The sequence below is a fragment of the Diabrotica undecimpunctata genome, chromosome 9 (genome assembly GCF_040954645.1).
Source record: "Diabrotica undecimpunctata isolate CICGRU chromosome 9, icDiaUnde3, whole genome shotgun sequence".
Lineage (NCBI taxonomy): Eukaryota > Metazoa > Arthropoda > Insecta > Coleoptera > Chrysomelidae > Diabrotica > Diabrotica undecimpunctata.
The window spans coordinates 50,362,212-50,369,343 of NC_092811.1; the positions used below are offsets into that span (position 1 = coordinate 50,362,212).

The window sequence follows — 7,132 nt, forward strand, 5'->3', positions numbered from 1 at the left end:
AAGCCACATCATGATAACAGGATCATAGCGACAATTCGCTGTCCTGAGTTTTGCAATCGGTTAGGAAACCATGTTGGGGTTCTATTACCCAGGACCTCCACATGAAGAGCATTTGGCTGATAGTTGTGCCCCTATCGCGCATCAGAGTGCTATAGGGGGGAAAGGGATGGTCTAGAGCATTGGAGCGCGGTGGGGTGACTCCTGTATATACTCGAGTTAACACACCTCGCTCCAATGAATTGTTACACCCGAACGTAATTCTTAGGGGTGAACATGTCTCATAGGCTGGGTTTAATCAAATTGCTTGCTTGCTTGCTATGTTGATCTTTTTCCAGTGCGTCTGCGTCTACAGTCCGTCAAACTATAAATCCAGCTTTACAGTCTTATGTCTGTCTATCCTCTGTCAGCTGTCATTACATCTTGACAACCTTGACAGAGCATCAAATTTAAATTAAAAAAAAAGGCGGTAACAATAAGAAGCCTACAATTCGGCCAACCAACAACAAGAGCGCCTCGCTCTCCATATACAAAAATACAACTATTTGGAAGTACATAAACATGACAAAAATCATAACATTCATAAATATTTGTCATAACTTGTCATCTGTCATAAACTGTCATTGAAAGTACATAAACATGACAAAACTCATAACATAAATATTTGTCATAACATGTCATATGTCATAAACAAAAATATAACTACACTGAAAGTACATCAACAATAAACATGTCAAAAATCATAACATTCATAAATATTTGTCAAACATTATTTCTAATAAACATAAGTTATGATAAACACCTTTCAGGAAATATTCCTCATAAACGTAATTCATCATAAGTAAGGTCCATTCCCTTAGCTCGGGAATATTTTGACAGATTCATTGTCGGAAACTTACAACACAAAAATTCCTACTTCTCAGTATTAATAGCTCAAATATACTACTATTGCAGACTTCTTCCTTTGAAAAAATAAGAATTATTCCAAATAGTGGAAGTGTATACTAAACCCATAAAATTTTCTCTGTATATTTAAAATATAATATTTGAGTTATTACAATTTAACATATTGTAGTAAATATTTGTATTATTCGCGTTGTTTATTTTTAATATAGTTTTATTGTTTTATTATCTTTGTTTAATTCTTTTGTTAGTAATATTTAGTTAATTAGTCATTTTGAATTTTATTATTATGGATAGTCAAAGTTTTCCATTTGTTCCATCAGCTAATGCGTTGGTAAGTTTTTCTTTAATAAATATGATAAAATGTTCTTTAAAAGTTAATATTTTTAGATGAGTAAGGATGCTGCTCCTAAATTACAAGGTAATGAAACTGCACAAAGGTTTATTCAAAATGCCTACCATTTTTTTTTAAATTATTTGCCGAATGAAAACCCTGTTGAGGTAAGTTGATCATTAAAATGTATTTATCGAATTATGTAGTAAATGTTACAAATGTTATTAATATCAAAAACATTTCAGTTAACATCCAAATGTCTGAAAGTCTCAGAAAAAAGTGTGCGAAAATATAAAAGTGCGCCTAATACAACTCTCACTTTAAAGAAGAAAAGTCGCAAAAGAAAATTAACGACTGACTTAAATCATAGTATCAAAAATCAAATTCGCTTAGAAATTTATCGCATGTATGAAGAAAGTAAGTTTCTATTTTATATAAAAAAATATATATATTTTACAAAAAAGTTAGGCTAATTTAGTTTATATCGTTAAGTTGTGCCAAATGTACGCAACCAACTTAAAGTTTTTAAACTCTTTATTATTAATTGAGTTATATTTTGTTTTGTGTTGCTGATTGAACTGTCAACTATCTTAATTTTGCATGTTTTTTAGTTTGTTCGATTATATAGTTGTTACGGCTTAGTATATTAATACTTTTTAAAAGAGCTAAAAATTAATAATTGTTTTAGAGTTGTCTCTTTCTGATCTTAAAAGAAATATGATTCATATACAAAATAGACAGTCCAGTCCACAAAAACATTTTATGGAAGTTCCTCACGTAGTTAAAATGAGGCATAATTTTTTAATGATTTGCCATGAAAATAACCAAAAAGGCGTTTACAAAAAGTCCTTAATGTTTTTAGACGAAACATGGATATTTTCTTCTGGATCAGTTGGAAGGTCTTGGCAGAATGGGACAAATAAAGGAATAAGAAAAAGAACTGGTGATGGTATTAGGTAAGTAAATAAATTTATTAATTCTCTTAACTAACTAAAATGTTTTTTTTCTGTTCCAGAACTTTAGTTCCAGAACTAATAACGTACATTTTTTACAGAAAGCATATTTCCATTACATGTAAAGAAATTTGTTTTTATTAGATCGAATTTAATTTTACATGCAGGCTCAGAGCATAAGTTTATAAACGGAGCAAGTTTAATTTTTAAATCGGGAGACTATCATGGATGCTGATATTTTCGAGGGTTGGTTGGAGAAGGATCTTTTACCAAGATTGGAGGAACCATCAATGATAATCTTTGATAATGCTAGTTATCGCAGTCGGCAAGTAAATAAATGGCCAACTCAATCTTGGAAAAAAGAAGAAATGGAAGGATTGCATATACAAGTAAAGGCATTCTATTTCCACTGCATAGTTCTAAGACAAATTTATTAAATATTATTAAAGCTCTTCCCAGATCTTTAAAACATTCTGCTGTTGATGGGATAATTAACAAAGCTAGTCAGGAAGTACTTCGTTTGCCTCCCTATCACTGTCACTTTAATGCTATTGAAATGGTGTGGAGTCAAACAAAACGGTTTTATGATCAGCACATATTGGGGAATAAAAATGTTTTAGAAGTTTGGGAAACAGCTATCAATAATGTAACTAGGGAGCAGTGGAAAAATTATGTTCGCCGTACCCATAAAATAATTATAGAGAGTTACGAAAAAGAAAAGGTTGTTTTATCAACCAAAGTGCAGCCTTTGGTAATAGACATAGATGAGGAAACCTTATATGGAATGAGAAAATAGACATAGATGAGGAAGACAAGGAAAATGTTGGGTATTAGTTTTATAAGTATGCTCTTCGAATGAAATCATTGACTTTGTTTTATTTTTGAACATTTATGTTTTGACTAGAAGTACTTATTTTTCTTTATTTTTAAAATTATTACAAAAATATGGTTAAACCGGTGATAAATTATTTAACCTTACAACTAAAAATATATAATAAAACAAATAAACATAACTAATCCTTTTCATTAGATTGGTTTCAAACTTTTTTTCTAACTTTCCTCTTAAATCTAAATGTCCAAATTCTAAATACCATTAATAATTATAAATTTGAATATTCTTTAAATCTATGTAGGCATGTAAATCCATATTAATTAGTATTATGGATTCGACTAAATCTCAGGTTACTAGAGGGAACATTTAAGTAAATTATCTTAAGCAGTTCAGGACAATGTCTAACCACTTAAAAGTTTATCTAAAATACCAAACTTGCATAAACTAACCTTTGCTTAAAACTTTTTATATGCGTTGATTCTAAATCACTATCGTATTTAATTACATCAAAATATTTAAGAGCTTTACTGTCAATAGTGTACTCTGAATTCACATTTTTATTCCATTTATAAAAAGTTATGTGATTACATTTAGCTACATTCAGAAACAAGTTATTTCATTCAATAGAATTCACAACACATTGAGAAAAAATGCACTAAATAAAATTTAAACATTTGCTAAGAAAAAAAGTCAAAATTTTTACACATTATATGAGTCGTCTAGTTTCAAAATCAGACAAATTCACTTTTTATGAATTTTGAGCTATTCATGTCAAAAGATTTGTAATCTTGCCCTCTACAAGTTTGTAGTGAATTTCCGATGCAAAACCCTCCTAATCTAATTTTAATTTGCATTTGAAATATTGGGTCGGTTTCAAAATCCAGCAAATCCAAGCACATGTTAAAATCAAATGCCAGCAAATCCGAGACAACCAATCACAGTCAAGTAAGAAAGTGAAAGTGAAAATGTTTGTTAGTATTGTTGAAAAGGTTAAAACGTTTGGTTGTAATAGAAGTTTGCCTTGCAAAATTTGTGTTGTTTGAATAAAATCAAAGTAGTTTTATAGCCAAAATTAGTTGTTAAAAAGTTTTAAAATCGAAATAGTTATGAAAAATTTCATGGGACAGAGTCCGAAACCAGTAACTAAGGATAGGAGTCGAAAACGTGTTTCACAGCCAGCTACTTGGAAAAGAACGGCTAAAAAAAAAATGATAAAAAATGAAAAAAATAAAAAAAAAAATGCTAAATAGTAAATTTTTTTAGATACAAAGCCCATGATCTGCCTTCGTATCCATCTTGTAAACATGCTACCAAATCATACAGATGTTCTACTCTTCTAATGCGAGATGTTCAACAGTTTCATCAAAATTTTTATGCATATGCAGATAAAATAGGACAAGATAACTATATAATAAAATTTTGCGATACAAAAAATATAAAACGGTCAGGACGAACAGGTAATGCAAAATATTATATTTTCAATACAATACTATGTTAACATTAAAATTTCTAAGTCTAACAAAAAATTACCTGTTTGTCAACAAGCCTTTCTGAATATTCTAAAAGTAAAAAAAGACGGAGTACTCAGTGTGTTAAGGAGATATCATGATGGACAACAAATGGCTCGTGAAAACAGAGGTGGTGCCCGTAAATTTTTAAAGTTTGCTAAAAAACGATCTTGTGTAATGAAGTTTATTGAAAAATTTAAAGCTATTAAAGGTTACTACTGCAGAGGAAAAACTAATCGAACTTATTTATCATCCGATTTAAATATTTCAAAAATGTTTCGACTATATTGCCAACAAGTAGAGCGTGAGTTATGTGTCGCGGTAAAAAAATTACTTTCGGCATATTTTTAATAAGGTGAAGTGGGGTATTTGTGATAATGGAGCAATTGTAATCGTGCATTTAAAAATGGCTATTTAAATAATTACGAGTGTGCCACCTATTAGACGGAACCTGAAATATGTTAGTCTAGTGAGCCACCACTAGAAACTACATAAATCCAAAAATAGATTTTAGTTGAGTAGGGATAGCCGACGAGTGTGTTCGAATTCAACACAGAATTTGTGATACCTTTACCCCGTTCGTGAAGTAATATATTATTTTTCGGTAAGTAAGATTATTACTATAATGTTAATTGACATAGCAGTTTACTCTAAGTTGGGAGAACATTATGGTGTAGGTTATTTAAATAAAAACTTAACATTAACCTCAAATTTTTGTTATAACACATTTGCCCCTTGGAATTTTGTTGTTTTGTTAGATGTATTATTACAGATTGGGGCAAATGTGTCATTAATATATCACATTTATCCCGTTTATATAACTTCTTGAATTTAAAATTTAAACAGTGGTAGGGCAAGTTTTACAAGGTTTATTTTTTGTTATAGATACCATGGTTCGCTGCTACAAAAGAAAAACCTCAAATAAAGGGAAATATTCGGCAGCTGATCTCAACTCTGCAATGTCTGACGTTTTTGAAGGTCGAAGTCAATTTGTAAGGCCGCAAAATTATACAAAATATCATATGTGACCCTACACTCCCGTGTAAAAGGTAAACGGGGAGCAGTAAAAGCAACTAAAACGTAAAAATTGTTAAACGTCAATTTCTACTGCTGACGAAGTTAGATTAGCCAATGGTTGTAACAGATTTATTTTGACCCTAGGATTGTTAGTGTAATTTAGATATATATTAAGTAAATTTGTACCTGTTATGTGATTTATTTAACATTGTTACATAATAAAGTATATGAAATTTATAAGTGTAGATATTGTATAGTTCCTTATAGGTAGTGAAATGTCTTTCTGAGAGTTTTTTTTTTTTTCATTTTTACTTTAACTGTCAGCCCAAAGGTTTTGTCCACTTTGCTACCTCATTCGGTTAAGGGTACTGGCTGTAACTATATTTCTATCGACCATCATGACAAAGTTGTTGTGTTAGCGTCCACTTGTTGAAAACTTTGCTAAAAAGGTTATTTATTATTAGCTATCCTTGTTTCTTATTTTGGGTATAATTGGGGTTCTCTATGTGGTTTTTACTTTAGTTTTAAGTAACCGTGGGGTATTGTGTGTACATACCTGTGTGTCTCTTGATAGTCCAAAATCAGCCCGCTTCAGTCTGACAGGTACTATAACTTGTTATGGTGTTTATATGGAAAGCATAAAACCTCTTAGAGAAATCCTCTAAAATATTTCAGCTTGATAAATGCTATAATTTATTAGGAAGTTTGATTCCTTGAGATAATATTCTCTAAAACATATTAATAATAATTAGAACAGACTGTATGTAGTTGTTTGATTCATACCTGTTTAGAGTGTTTAGTAGAAATGTATTTAACATTCATTTATCTTGTTTTGCTAAGTAGTAATCTTTATTTTGGTTGTTAACATCTGGTGGTTTGCAATAGAACTTTTCTTGTAAGGTATTTCACAGGACTGAGAATGTCGAGTTTACCCATTCTCATCAGTAGAATTACGATTAAACACTATTTTCTATCACTTTTGTAATTGATTAAAGTCTTTTCATCATTCATAATAAATAATAAAATATGTTTGGTTATCAGTTCTCCTTTCTTCTGTTTTGATTTTTCGTATATCTCAGGTATTGGGCTATTAGACTGTAGTTCAGAAGACGTCCGCTGTGTCGTTTCACGAGCGGTGTGTTCTGTGATGTCACTATGGGATAGTGTTACGATAAATATCCTGGCCTAAAAATAACTGTAAAATATATGATGACTAATTCTAATATGTTTTAGATTTTACGAGAGGCTTCTATGTACCTGAACGACCTTCCAGAATAAGGTCGAACCGATGCGAGGGAAATCCAGTTTGCCTTTACCGTTTCGCCGCTCTGTCTAGTCGAGAAGGCCGTAGACGTTTCTAGTCTAACAGTAGTGAATATATAACAGGACTTTTTGGAGAATAGGGAACAGTTAATTCTGAAGACGCGCTCGCGATATTTATTGTTACGCTCGCCTTTTAATAAATTATGTATTTTTAGTGATAAATAAATTAATATAAGTTATTGTGCTTTTTAATAAATTACGATAAGAACCCTTTGATAAAGACATTATAAATTAAATAGACATAAATAAATATCATTTCAAATGG

At 30.6% G+C, this 7,132-nt stretch overlaps 1 long non-coding RNA gene across 1 annotated transcript; it reads right to left on the reverse strand.

Annotated features, from left to right (window-relative positions):
* Nucleotides 1–5,743: 5,743 nt before the first annotated feature.
* LOC140449557 (uncharacterized) lies at nt 5,744–6,381 on the reverse strand. The gene is made up of 3 exons (XR_011951827.1): nt 6,328–6,381; nt 6,101–6,272; nt 5,744–5,985 (listed from the first exon to the last, which is right to left on the reverse strand). It is a non-coding gene; the product is annotated as an uncharacterized lncRNA (long non-coding RNA).
* Between the last annotated feature and the right edge of the window lie 751 nt (nt 6,382–7,132).